The following is a 19260-nucleotide window of genomic DNA, read 5'->3' as shown; positions in this document are numbered from 1 at the left end:
CCAGCACTTCTTAAGAAGCCAAGGCAGGAGGATCACTTGAGCCCAGGAGTACAAGACCAGCCTGGACAACATGGCAAGGCTCCATCTCTACAAAAAAATTACAAATCAGCCAGGCATGGTGGCACGTGCCTGTGGTCCTAGCTATTCAGGAGGCTGAGGAAGGAGGACCACTTGAGTCTAAGAGGTCAAGGCTGTGGTGAGCCATGTTCACACCACTGCACTCCAGCTTGGGTGATACAGTAAGACCCTGTCTCAAAACACACACACACACATACACACACACACACACACACACTCAAAAGCAAATACCAAATGAATTGAGCAAGGTCTTGGGAAAATAAAGTCAACACACAAAAGACAATCCCATTTCATTTTCTAGTCAATTACAATAAATATGTGAAAACTGAAATTAAGCAAACAATATCTTTTACAATCACTCCAAAGAAAGTGAAATACTTAAATAAGTGTACACTTAACAAAATACATATAGATTTTATATAGTGAAAACTATAAAATGCTGATGAAAGAAATCATAGACCTAAGAGATGTACCACCATGTTCATGGATTCAAAGACTCAATATACTAAAGATGTCGGTAGTCCACAAATTCCCCTATAGGTTTAATAAAACTCCTATCAAAACCCCACCAGGGTTTTGATTCTGGCAAACAGAGACAAATGTCTTCCAAAATATATATAGAAAAGCAGAGGCCCTAGAACAGTTAAAACAAAGAAGAATAAAGTGAGAGTAATCATTCTGCCTGACATTAAGGCTTACCATATCACTACAGTATGAAGAGGATGGTACTGGCAGAGGAATGGACACATCCCAGTGAAACAGTATGGAGAGCAAAAAAATAGACCCATATAAATATGTACAACTGATTTTTGACAAAGGGGCAAAAGCAATTCAAGGAGGGTAGGATAAATTGCACTCACATGCATTTATTCCAGAAAAATGAAAACATGTTTGCATGAAAACCTGTATTCAAACGTACAGAACAGCATTATTTTCCATAGCCAAAAACTAGAAACAACCCAAATGCCCTTCAACAGGTAAATGATTAAACAAATTGTCATACGTCCATACCCTAGACTACTACTTGTCAATAAAAGGGAACTATTGATACACAAAAAAAGTTCATGAATCTCCAGGGAATTACGCTAAATGAAGAAAAGTGAGAAAAGGCAATCTCAAAAGATTGTATACTGTATGACCCTATAACATTTTTGAAATAATAGAATTTTAGAAATGGAGAACAGATTAGTGGTTGCCAGGGTTTAGCAATTAGGGGTTTTGGGTGAGGGAGGTAGGTGTGATTATAAAATGGCAAGATGAAAGATTCCTGTGGTGATGGAGTATTTCAGCATCATAACTATGAGGGCGGATAGACAAACCTACCTTCCCCTACACCCCCACACAAACTCACACAAAAAAAATGGGTACAACTAAACCTTAGAGTATCTGTATAATGTTGGTGGATTATATCAATGTCAATATCCTAGAGTGATATTATATTGTAGTTTTGCAAAATATTGAGGGGGACTGAGTAAAGTATACACAGTATCTTCTTTGTATTGTTTCTTAGAACTGCCTGTGAATATTCAGTTATATCAGTAAAATTTGCATTAAAAACATGTGAACACAAATGGCACACTCATCCCAGACAATTTTCTATAATCACCCACCAGCTTTCCTAACAGGAATGGAGAATTTGTGAATGATTAAGAGCATTCTACTTGCATCTCTTGGTGGGGGGATGGGTTGGGAGGGAGGCATTATAAGAAATAAAAATTGTAGAGATTATATCGGACCAATCATATCATCTTCATTTATGAAGACCCTACTGTTAAAACTTTGGTACACTGTCTAAGGTTCAGGAGAACAGTTGTGGAAATGCATGTCCAGGACTGAGACAATGTTCACAAACTAAACTGGGAGTTAAAAGCTATTTGGGGAGACAGTCAGGGGCAAGTGAGACAAGCATGGATTTTGGCATTTTACAGACCTGAGGTCAAACTTCATCTCTTTTGCCTACTGTCAGTAAGAACCTCGGGTTCGTCATCCACCAATATGGGGTAAAACCCTTGCAAGGTTTTTACAAGTGGTATTTTTATGAGTAAAGCTCCTAGCACATTCTCTGACACATAATAACTGATGGCCTCTTAAATAAATATTATAATTGGAGGGATGTTCTTTAAAATTGTACATATTTAAGTTATCTGTACACTAGAATCCATCAGGAAACATATGGTATCTGTGATGTCTGGTATTCCCAGAACCCTGTCCTGCCCTGCTGCTGATCATCCTGGCCTCTCTAGGCATAGAGATGAACAAAGGGGCCAGCTGGGCCAGGGAACTCTTACCTGCCGAATACAGTTAAAGTTTTGATTCCTTGACCCAAGTGGTCTCTTCCATTTTCTCTTCCAGGAATTTAAACCTCAAAGGAGGCAGTTGTCATCTGATAGCAGCTCACCAGAGTGTAAATCCATGACATCCAGCTGCTATGGTTGCTGGAGATTCCTAGAATTTTGTCACTGCTGGGGTTTTTTTGCTCATCTCTTCTTCCAAATGTTGAGCACTTCCAGTATTCTTCCAACAAATCTTGTATGTTGCTTAAGTTAGCAATGGTTTCTGTTACTTGCAACCAAAAATCTTTATGAATAGAAAGCCTTCAAAAGTACCTGGAAACTATTCCCCAGTTTTTGTTTTGTTTTGTTTTTGTTTGTTTGAGATGGAGTCTCATTCTGTCACCCAGGCTGGAGTGCAGTGGTGCAATCTTGGCTCACTGCAACCTCCACCTCCCAGGTTCAAGCAATTCTCTTGCCTCAGCCTCCTGAATAGCTAGGACTACAGGTGCCCACCACCATGCCCAGCTAACTTTTTGTATTTTTAGTAGAGACGGGGTTTCACCATGTTGGTCAGGCTGGTCTTGAACTCCTGACTTTGTGATCTGCCCGTGTTGGCCTCCCAAAGTGCTGGGATTACAGACATGAGCCACTGTGCCCGGTCTATTCCCCAGTTTTTGTGTCCTCTGATCCCCACCAGAACCTAGATTCCTGACGGCCAACTCACCCTCATAAGGCTTATCTCAAGCACAACTCCAGGGGAGCAGCACCTCATGACCACTCTCTTGTGGCACCACTTTCTAAGATCAATGCTAATTGCCCAATTAAACAGCCCTGATGCTGACAGAATGTGAGCTCATTAGTAAGTGCCAGAGCACATTCCAATTATTAACCTTTATGGTTGTCATTATAAAGGAGGAGGGTGCAACTATGGATTTCCGCATGAATGATTACGCTCATCACTCTGAGCCAGAAGAAAGAAAGATGGGTAGAGGGAAAGGTGGTATGCTGCGGGTGAGTTACCCAAAACAACTTTAGAAGCAAATGACATTTTAGAAGCAAAGATGGCCATAAAGTGCCTTAGATCAATGGCACATCAGAATCAAGAGGGGAGTTCTTTAAAACTGTAAGTTCATGGATCCTGACCCCAGAAATTGATTTAGTGGGATTAGAGTAAGGCCCAGGAAACTGACGTTTCTTAAATTTCCCAGGTGATTCTCATAATCCACCTGAACTGAAAATCACTTAGGCAAATATCCAAGGAAACTACTAGTCCCAAAAGTAGTCCCTCAGCCATAGATCTCACATGAAACATGAATGGCTGCCAAATTTGTAAGGCCAGGAAAGCATGCTTACCAACATGACAGCAAGAACAAGGGGCTGCTGAGAACTGGAAGATCCAGACTGGGGTCCCAGACTGACCACCAACCCACTAGGGACATCAGACAATCCATCTGCAAAATGGAATGTTCAATTACACAGGCCTTCCACTTCTCCCAGAAATATGAGAACTGTCCTGTATTTATGTGGACAATGACTAAAAATGGTATGCAAGTTTAAGAGAATAATAGCAGTGAAGGGGGGGATCTTTTACAAGATAAACCTTATGTATTGGAAGACAGCGCAGCTTTAGCTTTAAGTTGGGCACAAAACATTTGGAAGCAACAATAACATATAAAAAAACTTCCTAAGTTCAGTGATTCTTATAAAGAAATCTCACAGACGTGTAACAGGAAAAGTCTTTTACCAGTTTACATATTTTCCCCCAAATAATGTCTAGGGCAGTGGTCTTTAAAGGGAATTTGCTAGAAACCTCCTAATGACATTTATAGACTATGTCCAATAAAGTAATTGGCCACCAAATGATGAGAAAGTAACTATGAAAGTTTGACTACCTAATCTTTATAGTCGTTATATATATAAGCAGGAATGGGGTATGTCAAATCGCTCTCCTATAAACTTGAAAATAGATAGGCTCTGTGTGAGTTGAAATTTTTTCCTTTTTTTGGCTTCAAACCACATTCCAAGGGCCCACCTATCATAGTTTCACACACATGGCCATCTGGCAGGAAAATAAATTAAGGCCTACCTTAGAGGGCGAGGAAATGCATCCACTTAAAAATGTTATTTTAGAAGGAACTGTCTGATCCTGTTCACTTATTAACTTCATTAGAAGGCTAATGAATTGACTGCTGAGAAAATGAGAGGGAGCTCAGGCTGTGGACAGGGATGGGCAGAATTTCACACCCTTTATCCAAATGGCAGGGTTATTTATGATTGTGATAAAATGGTACTGCATCTGGAGGAAAGGGAAAACAACATAAAATAACAATCCACAGACACAATCCATACAAAAGTGTTACATTCTCTCAGCCACTGGACAAAAATCAAGATTTATGCATGCTGTGGTCCTGCCTAGTGGAAGAAAAAAGACGGAGCCATAAAAAGAAGCCCTCTTTCCCATAATAAATAGGAAAACATTAAATCTGTAATCCAGATCTGCTTCTCCAGTGTTCTCATTTCTCAATTCTCTAGCAAAGTAAGATGTCTGAGGGCCCAATATTTAGAGCAAACTCATTTCTCATTCTATTTTTCTTTTCACAACAGACTTTCATAGATTGTATGATGCTTCCTGTGTTTAATGAATTTAAACCAAGCAGTTTGGACAGGTGTTCTGGCTAATGTCTGCCAACTGGATAATATCCATCAGTGAACAGCAAGTTAGCAGAGTATGCTATTTTATTGACACTTGGATTGCAACTTCAGCAGCAGATTTTATAAAGGAAGGTGGCTGTGCTCAGAAGCAGTGCTGTTAGCTCAAGAAAGGTATCTTTTGGGTATCATAAATCCTGTGTGGGCTTCCTGTTTGACTTCCCAGTATAGCAGAGACTGTGGACTCAGAGTTGAAAGCGTTTCGAGAGATCATTTCATCTAATACCTTTATTTGTGAAGAAACAGAAGGATGGCATGAGTAATCTGATTGGTTAGTAACAAAGGTGGGCCTAGAACCCAAGCTTCCTTGGGTGAGTTCAGTGGTTCCCAATCCTACCCAGGACCAGAATCAACCAAGGAGCTTTTATTTTCTTTTTGAGACAGGGTCTCACTTTGTCACCCAGGCTGGAGTGCGGTGGCTGATCTCAGCTCATTGCAGCCTCGACCTCCTCAGGTTCAAGAGATTCTCCTGCCTCAGTTCGCCAGTAGCTGGGACTACAGGCACGTGCCACCACGCCTGGCTAATTTTCTAACATTTTTTGTAGAAATGGGGTTTCACCTTGTTTCCCAGGCTGGTCTCGAACACATGAGCTCAAGCCATCTGCCTGCCTCAGCCTCCCAAAATGCTAGGATTGTAAGTGTGAGTCACCGCACCTAGCTGAAGCTTTTGAAATAATAAATTCCTGCGTAATGACCAACCTTACTAAATTGAGATCTCTTGGGTAGGGCCCATAAATTTAGATATTTAACATGTTCTACAAGTAATTCTGAGGATGCAACAAGTTTGAGAAACATGCATGGCCCGACCCTGCCTTCCATGTTCATTACTTGGGAGACAGCAAAGCTCTTCCATGGGCTTAGAGCCTCCAAAAGTTATATGAAAAGGAAACCAATAAAGACCGAGTTAACACTATGGTGAAGAAACTGAAAATCAGATTATACTTTGCATCCTGTACCCCAAATCAGCAGCAGCAGCAGCATCTGGTGTATGAAACCCAAGAAATACATTAACTTTCACCTTTTGCCAAACACAAATGAGGACATAAAGGGGAAGATAGGAATATTCTATCTCAAGCAGAAATGCATAATTCCCAGGTATGATATGCCTAGGAGTCTAGATTTGTTCTGTACCCCATCCTCCTAAAGGTATTAGCACAGTTGTCATCTGGAGCCTGGCTGAGGCTGCTGGAGTATATGAACAAACCATAATTATTATATTAAATACTGACTACACTGACAACATTTGCATTCCATGCATTATTTCACTGAATTCCCACAAAACCTATATGAGATAGACTTTATTATCTTTCTATTTTTATGGAGAAGTAAACTGAGGTTCAAAGAGACTGAAACATTGCTCAAGATGGTATAGCTAGTAAGCAATAGACCTGGGGTTCACATTCAGGCTGTTTGAATCCAAGACCCACCGCCTTTAAACACTACATATGCCATCCCACTGTCACCAGGTGTTTCTAGGAACCATGGGAACTATCAATATCTTTCCTTTTTATTTATTTTTTTTTTTGTGAGATGAAGTCTTGCTTTGTTGCCCAGGCTGGAGTGCAGTGGCATCATCTCAGCTCACTACAACCTCGGCCTCCCAGGTTCAAGTGATTCTCCTGTCTCAGCCTGTCAAGTAGCTGGAATTACAGGCACCCACCACCACTCCCAGCTAATTTTTGTATTTTTTAGTAGAGACAGGGTTTCACCATGTTGGCCAGGCTGGTCGTGAACCCCTGACCTCAGGTAATCCACCCGCCTCGACCTCCCAAAGTGCTGGGATTACAGGCATGAGCCACCAGGCCCAGTCGTCTTTCTTTTTAAGAAGCTTACACACCCAATAGAAAAATAGGATATACTATATTAAATAGCAAAACAAAATATATTTGCCATATTGCTCTCTTCTCCGATTCATTCCTAGAATTGTTTTGTATTCTTTATGGAATGATGTGGGGTGGTAATAATAAAAATATGAGCATTTCTAGAGCACAGCCAGTCATTGCAGAATGCACTGTATTTTGTGGATATGTATATATTCTTGCATATGCCTGCTGTTGTTTCCCATGTACATTCATCTTACCTTCCAACCAAATGAAACATTCCTTGAGGACAGCAATCATGACATACTTACTTTCCATCTCCCAGCAATGAACACAGGGCTGCTTACATAACGGATGCTCAATTAATATCGGTTCAATTGAAAGTTCTGTGACCCATTCAGGAGTTTCCACCAGATTGATTACTACAACAAGCAAATAGGAGACCATCCCAGTTTTAGACAGAGGATTTCACAGCTTATATCAGCCCAGCCTTCGGGACCTCACATATAAAGAGCCTAGCGAATAGGGTGGAAGGCTTTTAATTAACAGTCTAGCAAAAAATGTCATTCCAATCTGCAGTTTTGTTTCCACTAATTCACTCAGATTCAGCAGGAATTCCACCAAGGAATTGGGGTGAGCAGCTGTAGAGGGAGGGAAGCGCATAAATAAATCATGAGTGTCATTAAAATTTGTAAACTAATAACTTCTGGGAAGTCTTAGCAATTATTATCAGGGCTTTCTTGGCAAACAAAAAATTAATAAATTCAAAAGGTCTCCATTTTCTATTTTTAAAAAAAGCAGCATCCCCAAGAAAGGTCACTGACAGAACAATTAAGGAGGAAATAAGTGGTCCAGACAACAGCTTGTGAACCAGATGAAAAGTCACAGAATTCCCAAGTGGCAGGAGTATGAGACAACTCAATACATAGAAAGGGACACAGCAAGGCGGGGCTGGTGCTGGGATTGGTTTGGGGCTATTGAAAACTTCCATGAGGTCTCCAAATCCTTATTTAGTATAGTTAAAGTGCTAAGCATTGCCAATGATCCAGAAACAACTAAGGCACGCATTCCCTGCCCTTGAGAAGTTCACAGGCTAGGAACAAATCACCAATATGGTGTAAGGATATAAAGCTACCGATGAGCAAAGGAGGAGCCTCCCACCCAGAGAGGAGGGTCATGGAAGGTCTCCGGCAGGAAGTGCCTGGGAATCCGTACTCTCCATATACATCATAATCAATTATGGTGCGTCCTGAAGCCAGGCATACAGGAAGAATGGCTGTTCAGTCTGGTTTCTTTTCTAATAGTAGAATGGCTCCCATACTACTAGGGTGGGTTCAGTAAAGCAAGGCTAAGAGCGGATGCAATAAAGCAAGAGAGGAGAGAGGTAAAGAACCAAGGTCTACCAATTGAAGGGGATCATTCTTTGCAAATGATTCCTGTTTCGTCTCATGCCTAGACAACTGCAAATTCATTTAGCTCTGTGAAGACCCTAGTCCAGCAGCCAGAGGAGAGCTCCTGCGCAGACTTCACACCTGTGGACACCTTGCACCTCTGGGGACCTCCTACCTGTGGCAACCTCATACCTGAAGTTCCTTTACCATGTATATTTTGTTCTGAAGCTGATCAGTCAGGGACCCTTGATGAACAGTCATGCTTAGGATGGACAGGCAGAAGCTGGAGAATTGCTTGCTAACCCATTTCCCTCCAGAAGTGGGTAACTTAAACTTCTTTAAAGTTTTTGTTTATTAGTCCAAGGGCTCATGTCCAAGACATACAGAAATGAGTCCAAGAAGCAATCTGCCGATCAGAAACATAAATCCTCACCAGTACATATGTTCAAAAGTAAAGATTTAATAACCTCAAGCAGTGGATTGATTGGCACTATCAGAGTTTCCACTTTCAGAGAAAAGTGACATCCTTCCTCCCTAATTGAGGATCATGAATGCCCAAGTGAGGCAGAGATGCACATGCATCCACAAGGGCAGAGGGCATAAATTGTTCTCACAGAAATGAGAACAATGTGGTCCTCCCTTTGAGTCCATAGCACCACCCTACCACATGACAATGTGTTAGGAATGGAAGAGACATAAATAGGAGGGTTAGGTCTGTATAGCTGCAAAATTTCCATTTTTGAGAATGGCTATATGACACTGTGGAATGAGGCTCAGATCAAGAGCCAGGGAGTGCTCCTAACCTCAGCCTTAAGACCCATGTAACTCAGGGAAAGCCCGGCATCCTTTAAACAAGTCAGTCCCCAACCTCATTAATTTTCTAAACATGATATCTTATAGGTGAAGTGTTTTTTGACTAAGGGATACCAACAGATGGTTGTGCTAAATGACAAATTTACATAACCACCCTGGTGGTGGTGAAGAAAGAGCCTTGGCCACCAGCAGTAGAAGAGCACCAAGATATTCCGGAAAGAAAGTCACAAGGGCACAAGATACTGCTACACAAATTAATGGTTTTAAACAGTCTTTCGTCTATTTAGAGGTAGATGGCCTCTGAATTATTAATCCAGTGAGGCAAATAATTATATCACATTGCCACCTGACAGGGGGTGTCGTCTTGTCATGACAGCTGCTGTTCCAGGCTTCTTGATTGTACAGAACACCGAAGAAGAATCACTGAATTCAATTTCAACTTGGTTAAGCATGTTAAGCCGAATCACAAAGCTGAAAGGGTGCATGTTTAATTTAGTTTCTTTTCTCTGCACACTGTATTAGGAAGGGAAATCATACTGCTCTAGGCTCTATAAAATACACCATTATCAGTACAGGAAAAGAGAATGGGAGATACAGATCTTCAGAACATGTGTGAGAAAGACAGTAAAAAGTTAGAAGACTCCCAGTGAGGTCCCAGCAAACCAGGAAACCCCCAGAAAGTTTAGGAGCAGTCCCTTTCCTCAGTCACACTCTATCAAGGGGTTCCTAAGCTAGGCTTTATCAGGTCCGTGAACCTCCTGAAACCTAACACAAAAATATACTCATACATGATATTGATCAACAGGGAAAGCCCATATTATCCACCAGCTTTCCAAATCCCCATAGGGGCACACCATATGGAATCTGTGATCTGTAAACTCGCTCTGAGTAACTCCCTTTGCTTGAGCCCCTTCTGTGAACCTGGCCAATCCCCACACCCTCCAGACCTGGCCCAGCACATTCTCTCCCACAGACCAGCCTCACCTGGACTTTGCCCTGTGGTAGGAACATGTCCCCACTTGCCAAACTGCATCCCTCCCTTTGTGCCGACACCCAGTTTGAAGAATCTTTTCTATAAAAGAATATCTTTCACTAGATAGAAATTGGTATTTCAATTCCTCCCAACTAGCACAAAGGACAACATTCTAAATCACTCTTCTCCCCTCCCTAACCCCGGACCTTCAACCTCAAAGATCTCTGCTAATTCCTAGAGAACACAGACTACACTCCCTTGGTGTCTTATAATTTCCCTCACATGCATCTCTGCAGCAAGGGATCCTTAAAAACAAAGTCAACAACGGAATGAAAACTCTATTCAAACACAGGGCTATGACAATCATTAATAATTACAATTAAGTAAGCACTTCCTATGTGTAAGTTACTGGACTAAATGTTTTTATATTTGTTTCACTTAATCCTTAAAACAACCCATTCATTAATTTACTCACTAAGTAAGCATTTATTAAGCACCTCTTGTGTGCCAAATAATCTTCTAAATGCTGAGAATACAGCACTGAATTAAAGTGAAAAAAATTCCCTCTCTCAACAAGCTTAGATGTGAGTGGGTGTGGGAAGACAATAACAAAGCAACAAGTCAACATTTAGCATGCCAGCTGGTGATAAGGATCAAGAAAAACATGTAGCCAAGTGATGGAATGTGGAATCCTGGGGAAGGACCTCATGATTCGGTGACCTGTGACCAGACAGGGGAAGGAAGTGAGGTGTCTGCTCTGTCGCCTGCGAGCACTAGGCAGAGGAAAAATCTCAGTGTAAAGGCTCTCGGGAAAAGCATGGTGGTATGTTGGAGGAATAGCAAGAAAAATGAGGCTAGAGCAAAGACATGTTCTGTGCCAATTTATATGCAGGGAAACAGACTTGGTGAAGTGGATTGAATGATAAACTCCCTTAAAAGATATGTCCCCATCCTAACTCCCAGAATCTATAATGAACCTTATTTGAAAAAAAAAGTCTTTGCAGATGTCATCAAGGATTTCAAGATGAGGTCATCCTGGTTTATCCAGGAGGACCCTAGATCCTCCAGAAGGAACATGGCCCCGATGACACCTTGATTTCAGACTTCTGGACTCCAGAACTGTGAGAGAAGACATTTCTGTTGCTTTGAGCCACTCAGTTTGAAGTAATTATTATGGCAGCCCTGGGGAACTAATAGAGAGAGATTACGTAAAATGCCCAAAATTACACAGCTTGGTGGTGGACAAACTGGGACTTCAATCCTGGCAATGGAACACCAGGGTACCCGTACAGACACCAAGCTATACACTGTCTCTTGGTACATGCTGATGAATACACTGGCTCCTGCAATTGTGAGAAACACCCTTCATAACTTGAAGGCCTCTAGCATTAAGCAACTGGCCTAGGTTCCTATACTTGCCTGGCCTGCTCCTAGCAATAGTCAAACCTTTTCTGCAACATAGGGTAGCAGGAATAGCTGTCTTTCAACGTAAAGATAAAATTTTCTGGCATATTTCATGATTTGACCAAGCAGACACCACAGGAATGAGGCTTAAAGTATCACACAGCATCACTGTGCTTGGGCTTGAAGGGCGGTTTCTGAGGCTCTAATTCCCTGGAAAGTACCGTGTGAGTGGAAATAGTCATGCTTTCATTTGTTAGAGGCAAGCTGGTTACTTATACATCTGCCAATTTTCACTGAGCAGCAAAATTAGGTTTTAGACGTCCTGTGAAAATGGAGGCAGGCCTCAGTCGATATGAGCAATTAACCCCTAAATATTTAATAGATGCTGTGACTACTCCCTCTTCCCTGGAGAGAAGCTGCCTAGTTCTCCGCAAACAAACAGGTCAGATGAAGAAGCATTTCACACCCCAGTCCCCTCTGCTCCAAAACCCCAGGAAACCCTCAGGGCAGGACTCAGGGATGATGATGCAGCCAGATGCATGGCTTTTTGTGACAGCTTCCTGCCCAGTATTGACACATCGCAAGGTAAATGGGAGAAAACAAACAACACCTCAAGTCTCATGGACCTAGCAGAGAGGGTGAAGCACCAAGTCCCAGTGGCTGATGAGACCCACTGTCGACCCATGTGACTGCGTGTCAGTGTGGTCGTATGGGTGTGCGTATGTACGTGATGAGGTATACACGTAAGTGTGTGTAACACATGAGCATTCCCTGTCCTGAGAAACTTTTAAAATCAAAAGAATAAACTGGGCTGAAACAAGTGTTTTAATACAGGATATTAATGTAGCTGTCTTTATACCAATGCAGGGGTAAAATAGACCTTATAATACTATTTTATGGGGCAAGGGGCCCCTGAAGGCAAAAGTGCCTGGGAATCAGAACATCATCAGGCGAACTTGTATCTGTACCTCTTCCCATGTGTATCTGCCCCCATGGTACTGCCTTCTCCAGAACCACAGCATCTTACAGATGCAAAGGGCTGGAGACAGTCCTTTGGCCAAGACTCACATCCAGGACAAGAATCCCTCCTACAGCAGGCTTCCTAATCAAGAAGCTCTACTCGTGCATGTTTATCTGATCTCTCTAGCCAGGCCCCACCTTCTTCAAGTAGAATGAGACACTCCAAAAGCATAGAAGCAATGAGAGGGCCAGGATATATGTGCAACAGATTCCAAAAGAGATAAACAGAGGCGGAAAGGAATTCACAGGTGGGGGCCGTTGCTTCCACCTGGAGCATTAGCATGAGCTTCCAGGAAGAGGACTATCTTCTGCTCCTTCCAGTCCACACTTCCCAACTGCTTCGCTTGCGTTTCTTACGTGAGTCAAGCCAGGATGGCTCCTTACGAATCTCTAATCCGCTTACCTCCAAAGTGAACTCTCAGTCACGCTGCCCAGGTTGAAGTCATATAGCTTCGTCAGGATAAGTATGACCTGCAAGGGGTTGGGGATAAGGGCAGAGGAGAGGAACAAAGGGAGGGAAAAAAGGAAGCTTACTTTAGTTTGTGTAACAATATACAATGCATCTCCTACCACCCAGAGGAGGGCTTAGTATTTATCCATTGAGTTGCGGGGTATTATAGGATCAAGCAAGGGGAAAAAAAGTTATTAATTTAATGCATCCCTGTAACTGGTAGCATTTATTTTAATCCTGACAGTGCTTTGCATTTGAAATAAAACATGCCAACAGGAATTAATTGGCTATTGACAGTTGTTTCTCCATATCTGTCCTCCTTCAAGGTCAGACACAGGCCAGCTGGCTTTGTTCACCACCAAGGCCACCCAGAGATCAGATGATAGGCTTGCTTTTGATCCAGAGATGACTCTGATTCACAGAATTGGACCTAAAAGGGTAAAAGGGAAGTGGGCCTGATTCTGTCTATAAAAGGGGTTCAAAGAGATTTTGTGTTTCCATCAATAGGGCCTTAGCAAGCATAAATACCTGAATGCAGGCAGGCCTACTTCCCCAACATCCCCTGATACCATCTGCCATCGACCATGTATCACAGTAAGCAGATCATTGAACCCCACTGGACTCCACGACCACCTTCCTAACATCAGTTGATATTAAGTAACCCAAAAGGAAGCTGGACGTATCAGACAACTGAGGCTGCCTGTAATCCAGTTGGTGGTTTTCTTACCCAATCTTGGGCTGACCAGTCTGTTCCCAAGCCCTTTCTCCAGCTGAGGACTTGGCCATCAGATGTTGCCCTACCTGCCTCTCATGCATCTGGGCAGTGGCTTAGGCACAGCTCCACATCTAAAAGGATGCTAAGCGCGTGCACCTGAATCGATTTTAATCAAAACGCAGGTGCATAATACACATTGCCTGCCTGCACGCGTGATAATCCAGTTACACATAATTGTGTTTACCTAAATTTAACGTACAACTCATTTCACTTTTTTCAGCTCCTTCCCATTCCACAATTTAACTTCCTCCAGTTCATTTTCACAGTAACCATTAAATTCTTTCCGAGATAATGAATTTCTGCTATCAAGATGGGACTTTCCCATTCTAGGTATCCATTTAAGATTAAAGAAAAATAATCAGCCATTATATTGAACATTTTTATGGCACTTAACTAACAACAAAATGCTCACTTCGAGATTTATTCTCATCCAGCACTCCATGGGGTCAATCAGCCCCATTTCCATTTCTTCTATATAAACTAAAAAAAAAAAAAATTAAAGGCAAGGGATATGATCCATTATGTGCCAAAGGTGACTGGGACATTCAATTTCTCTGTGGTGAGGAATGGAAGGTTGACAAGAAACATCATCAATGGCATGGCTATTTGTAGAATAGTGGAATTTACCAAGCTACCTGTCCTATTACCACAGCACAAATCAAAGAGTATGTATTAATAGCACACACCAGTGGCATGGCTATTTGTAGAACAGTAGACTCTACCAGGCTACCTGTCTTATTACCACAGCACAACAGCAAGAAGTGAGGAACCCATGCAAAGAATTGTTCTCTACAGTCACTTAGAGGTCTTTGCCCCTCCCATTCATAAATAGTTTCCTCATTTATTCAAGTCAGAGACTAACAAGGAAATATGCTTATCCATAGCTTCACCAAATGTCTAGAAAGTTGCCAGATAATTTCTGTTTGCTGAATCGGTGTATAGGGTACACACATACACACACACACACACCCCAAAGTTCTTCTGCTCTTGATTTGACCTTATTTCATATACCAAGTCTTTCTTAAAGTCACTGTGTAAAAGCATGGAAGCCTATGTGCAGGCCATGCCAAATTCTGGAAAAAGTAAAAAAGCTCAAAACCGATCTACTAGGAATGAATCAGAATGACCACCTGACTCAGGCTCTGCAGGAGCAAGTCAGACCATTTCATTTTTTCCCCAACATCAAGCCTCCAGGGGACATGGCTCTAAAAAGTGCAAAATCCATGTAGAATGAAGAAAGAGATGCTGAGGGTGAGTTTCACTTAATTAGCAGAGCTTCTAACCACTAGATCTGGAAAACCCTTCTCCTTACTCAAAGCTTGGACCACCCTGCTTTTTCCCTCCCTCCTTCCATCATTTCCTTTCTTCCTCTGTTGAATGGCTATGATATTCTGGCCACTGGGCTATATGTGGGGGATACAGAAATAAAAGATCCAGATTCTTCCCTCTAGAAGCTCACAGTCTAATCTAGCAGGGGAGAAACCTAAGAAATGAGCAGGCAATTCCTATACAGAGTGATAGGTGTTGTGGTGGTGAATGCAGAGAAAACTGGGGACTGTTGAGGCACCAAATACAGAAACTAGATAAAGAAGTCAGGGAAGGATTCCTAAGGGTGAAACCCAAACTAATACCTAGAAAGAGTAGAAACTAACTGGCTAAAGGGAGTGCTGAAGTGTTTCTACACGGAGGAAGCATCATGAGCAAAGACGCAGGCGTTCTGTAGATAAACCACCCAAGAGAATATTACCAGACTCTCCTTAGTTCCTCCTTCCCCACAGTAGCTACCATGAGAATGTGCCTCTCAGATCTCCACCTGCAGGAAGCATAATTGACTAAGCACTCCAGCTGTTGTGCTCCGAAATCCATTGCTACCTCTTGCCAAACCCACAACCCACAAAAGCTGCTCCTGGCCAATGGTTATAAGCAACAGGAATATTAGGCAGACACATTCCTGGGTGACAGGACTCCTCTGATGGGTGACACGGATGCTAAGATCCCCTAACAGCCTTGCTAAACTTTCCACAGAACCTCACTACAGTCTGAGATTCTCCCAGCCAGCCTACCTGCCTGCCTGCCTTCCTTACCCATCTCCTTCACTGGGGGATCAGATCTCCATCTCAGCCCAGCAGTTGTCCCAATCTGCTCTCACTCCTTTCTCATTTTCTCTCACGGGCATTTTTCCTAATAAGTTTCTCAGATATCTCATTTCATCTTCATGTCTGCTTCTTGGAGAATCCAGACTAACATATCCTTCCACACTTCTATGAATATTACTTCTGTCTTCATAGTAGACAGTTTCAATTTTACCTCTTAATTCGTGCACTTTCTCGATCAGAAAACTTTACTGACTTGCTCTGTCAACGGGTAAAATCCATACTCCTTAGACTGGCACACTTAGACTCCACAGTCTGGCCCATGCATACTCTTCCAATCATTTTTTCCAGTTTGCAAAAACCTGTCCTCTGTTTTAAACAATCTAAGTTTTTCAAGGTACCTCAGGTAAGACAAACACATCCTCACATCTCTGCTTTCTTTCATGCTCTACTGTTACATCGCTGCCTGTGCCCCATCCTTTCATTATCCCCTGTACTTGCCTGCCTGATGTTGGAGAAACAGTCCAAAGCCCATCCCTTTCAGGTGGCCTCCCAGGATTATACCAGACATCAAAAATATTCTCTCCTGTGAAGTCCTATTTTGCTTAAAATGGAGTCGTGCAATTTATCACAAATACTACCGTGATAGCTTCTGAATGTTATGTGAGTGGCCTTCTCAACTAAAGCCTACACAACTTAAGGTAGGGATTGTGTTTGGTACTTCTATCTCCTTCACAGGCTCAGCATATTGAAGGTTCTTATAAAATAATCGCTTCTGAGTAAATGAAAGATATTGATATTGTGTTGGTAAATCACAGACTTCAGCAGGAGATGCTATTAAGCCAGTCTACTGCTCTCATTTTATAGATGAAAAAATGGAGCCCCAGAAAGGGGAACATGACTCAAGGTCAAGGCTCAGCAATGTCTGACTTTGACCAAGTGCCCCCAAGGTAGTGCTCTTCCCATTCCATGAATAAGCCAGAGCCTAAGAGCCACTGGGGAGCCTATTAAATGCCGATTCCATGGCCCACTCCCAGCAAGTCTGACTCGATGGACCCTGAGTAGGATTCAAAACTCTTCTGTGGCAGCCAGAGGACCACATTTCCAGAAAGGCTCCATCACATCATGGTTCCTTTCCCACCTCTATGCTACAGTGACGCTACCCACTCCACCATGGTGAGATCCTAATCTAGCACAACACCGCTTCGTTTACATTGAATTCAACCTTACAAATAAAGCAGGACACATATGAGGCGGATACCTCAGCGAGGTCATACCAGCATTCCCCAGAGGAAAAGTCAAAACACTGAGAATTATAGGATGGAAACTCCTTTTCTCCTGGAGTCCAGCACAGACGGACATTAATAGAGCCATGAAGAGATGATAATGTAACCTTCAGGCTTAAGACATTCTATGCCAAGCAAACAAAACCAAGAGCAAGAGAAAGCCTGCCCACCCCTGACCTCTCCCGTCACTCACAGCCTTCCAAAGGCCACTGGGGAGGAGTGAATTTCCAGGGAAGAACATGGAAAATAGATGCGATAAACCCACCTAACAAGCCCAGGGCTGTTGGGCAAGTACTCAGACCAGAAAGAGATGAGTGTGTGGCTCCGGAAACAAAGTGGGTGGATATGGCAGGCAGGATGGTGGAGGGGGTAGTTCCAGATCTACAGCAAAACCTGACTTGAATCTCCTCCAGCTGATGGCCCCAGAATGAGAATAGGACTCAAACTCAAGGAAGAAAAGGCAGGAGCTAACATTAATTGCACTCCTACTAGGTGCTAAGTACTACACTGGGCAATTCTCAATCCTCGCAAAAAACCTTTGAAACAGAGCAGGTATTATACAACATCTCCCATTTTATGGATAAAGAAACAGAGGCCCACGGGTTAAGCAAATTGCCCCCACAGCAAACAACCAACAAGAGACGAAGCCAGCATTTCTGCCCATGCCTGTCTTACTCAACCATGCTTGTTCTGCTCTCACATGATGCTCCTCCACTCAGTAAGTGTTTATGTGGGCTTCTGTGCAAAGCAATGAACAGGAATGCAGACAAGAGAAAAATGCACCCTTGCCCTCAAGGAGTTTATCATTCATTCATGAATTCCACAAATATTTACTGAGTACCTCTTATGTGAACTAGAAAGACAACTGCTAAACTCTGCAAATCAGGGAGAGAGATCTAGAGCTCAAGGCCCAGGGGTAAAGATAACTTTTGTTTTCTTTGTTCTTGGAGAGAGAAATAGGAAACAGAGATGTGTAATGAGAAAAGAACTAGGCAAATTGTTGGGAGACCCAGGTTTACCAAATAAGCTTTGTCAAATAAGTACCTTTTTGACCTAACTGGCTATAATCCTGGGGGGATTTTAGACAGCAGGAGAAATGAAAATAAATCGGAATAATTCATGAGTAATAGCACTTCTCTCTTCTTACAAGCTATATACACACATACACACAGAGAGAATAGCAGAGAAGTCTGTCTCTATGTGTGTGTGTGTGTATAGCTGGAAAATTACATTTATGGAAGTACATATAACTATTTTAAATTGGCATCTGACATCTTATTTGAAATAACACTGTTCATACATCTCTTATAACTTCTGTCATACTGGGATAATATGATTTCTCTGTATGTCTGTCTTCCCTGTTAGACTGTGACCTCCTTGAGGTCAGAAATCAGGTCTCATTTAGCTCTGCATTCCCGCCACCAAGCACAATGGCTGACACATGGCAGGCACTATACAAGGTCCTTTGGATGAATTACAAATATATGGCAGTAAAAGAAGGGATGAGATGATAAATGTAGAGAGAGGTATGGATAATGCGCTACAAGATTTGAGAAGAGGAAGCAATTAAGTCCAGAAAATGTGATTAACAAAATCTTCATGAAGGAGGGTTATATGAGCTGGGTCTTAAAGCGTGGTAAGAATTTCTATATACTGAAATGGAGCGTGTCTGCTTTATTTCTTTTTCTTTCTTTATAAATTGGACAGGGGCAAATAGAAAAGAGCAGGGGGTAGAGGAAGCATTCTAGTTATGAGAAAAGCAGTTTAGAGATGGAGCAGTATAGACTGTGTTGAGTGCACCATGATATATGCAGGATCCACTCAGAGACACAGCAAGGCTGTGCCAAGGTGGGAAACAAGGCACAAAGGACAAGGGAAGGGTGCAAGAAGGAGAGTGGAATTGCACTTGGTGTGGTCAGTAATGATTTGATTAAAAGCTCTACAAGAGTGAAGAGGGTGGTGACAATAGGAGACTATATTATCATAAGGGGCCACCATAAATAAGGCGACAATAAGGGACATAGCTGACCTCTTACGAAATCAGTTGGTGTTGTCTTTGTTGAGTATCCACTTCCAATTTTCTTGTCCCCAAGCACCTCGTATCTTCTGCCGTCCTCAAATGCTCAAGCCAGCTTCAAACACACACAACACTGCAACTAATGCCTTTATTCCTC

The 19260-nt window shown here is 42.4% G+C and overlaps 1 protein-coding gene across 1 annotated transcript in view; it reads right to left on the bottom strand.

Annotated features, from left to right (window-relative positions):
- Nucleotides 1-19260, bottom strand: part of SORCS3 (sortilin-related VPS10 domain containing receptor 3) — a 618532-nt gene that overhangs the window by 418070 nt on the left and 181202 nt on the right. The window contains exon 2 of the mRNA XM_011977522.1: nucleotides 12885-12952. The gene's annotated coding sequence lies outside the window, so the exon portion shown is untranslated. The remainder of the gene's footprint in view (nucleotides 1-12884; nucleotides 12953-19260) is intronic.

The sequence above is a fragment of the Mandrillus leucophaeus genome, unplaced genomic scaffold (assembly GCF_000951045.1).
Source record: "Mandrillus leucophaeus isolate KB7577 unplaced genomic scaffold, Mleu.le_1.0 Scaffold18, whole genome shotgun sequence".
Lineage (NCBI taxonomy): Eukaryota > Metazoa > Chordata > Mammalia > Primates > Cercopithecidae > Mandrillus > Mandrillus leucophaeus.
The sequence above is the reverse complement of the archived record's forward strand: the minus strand, read 5'-3'. Positions and strand labels throughout refer to the sequence as shown.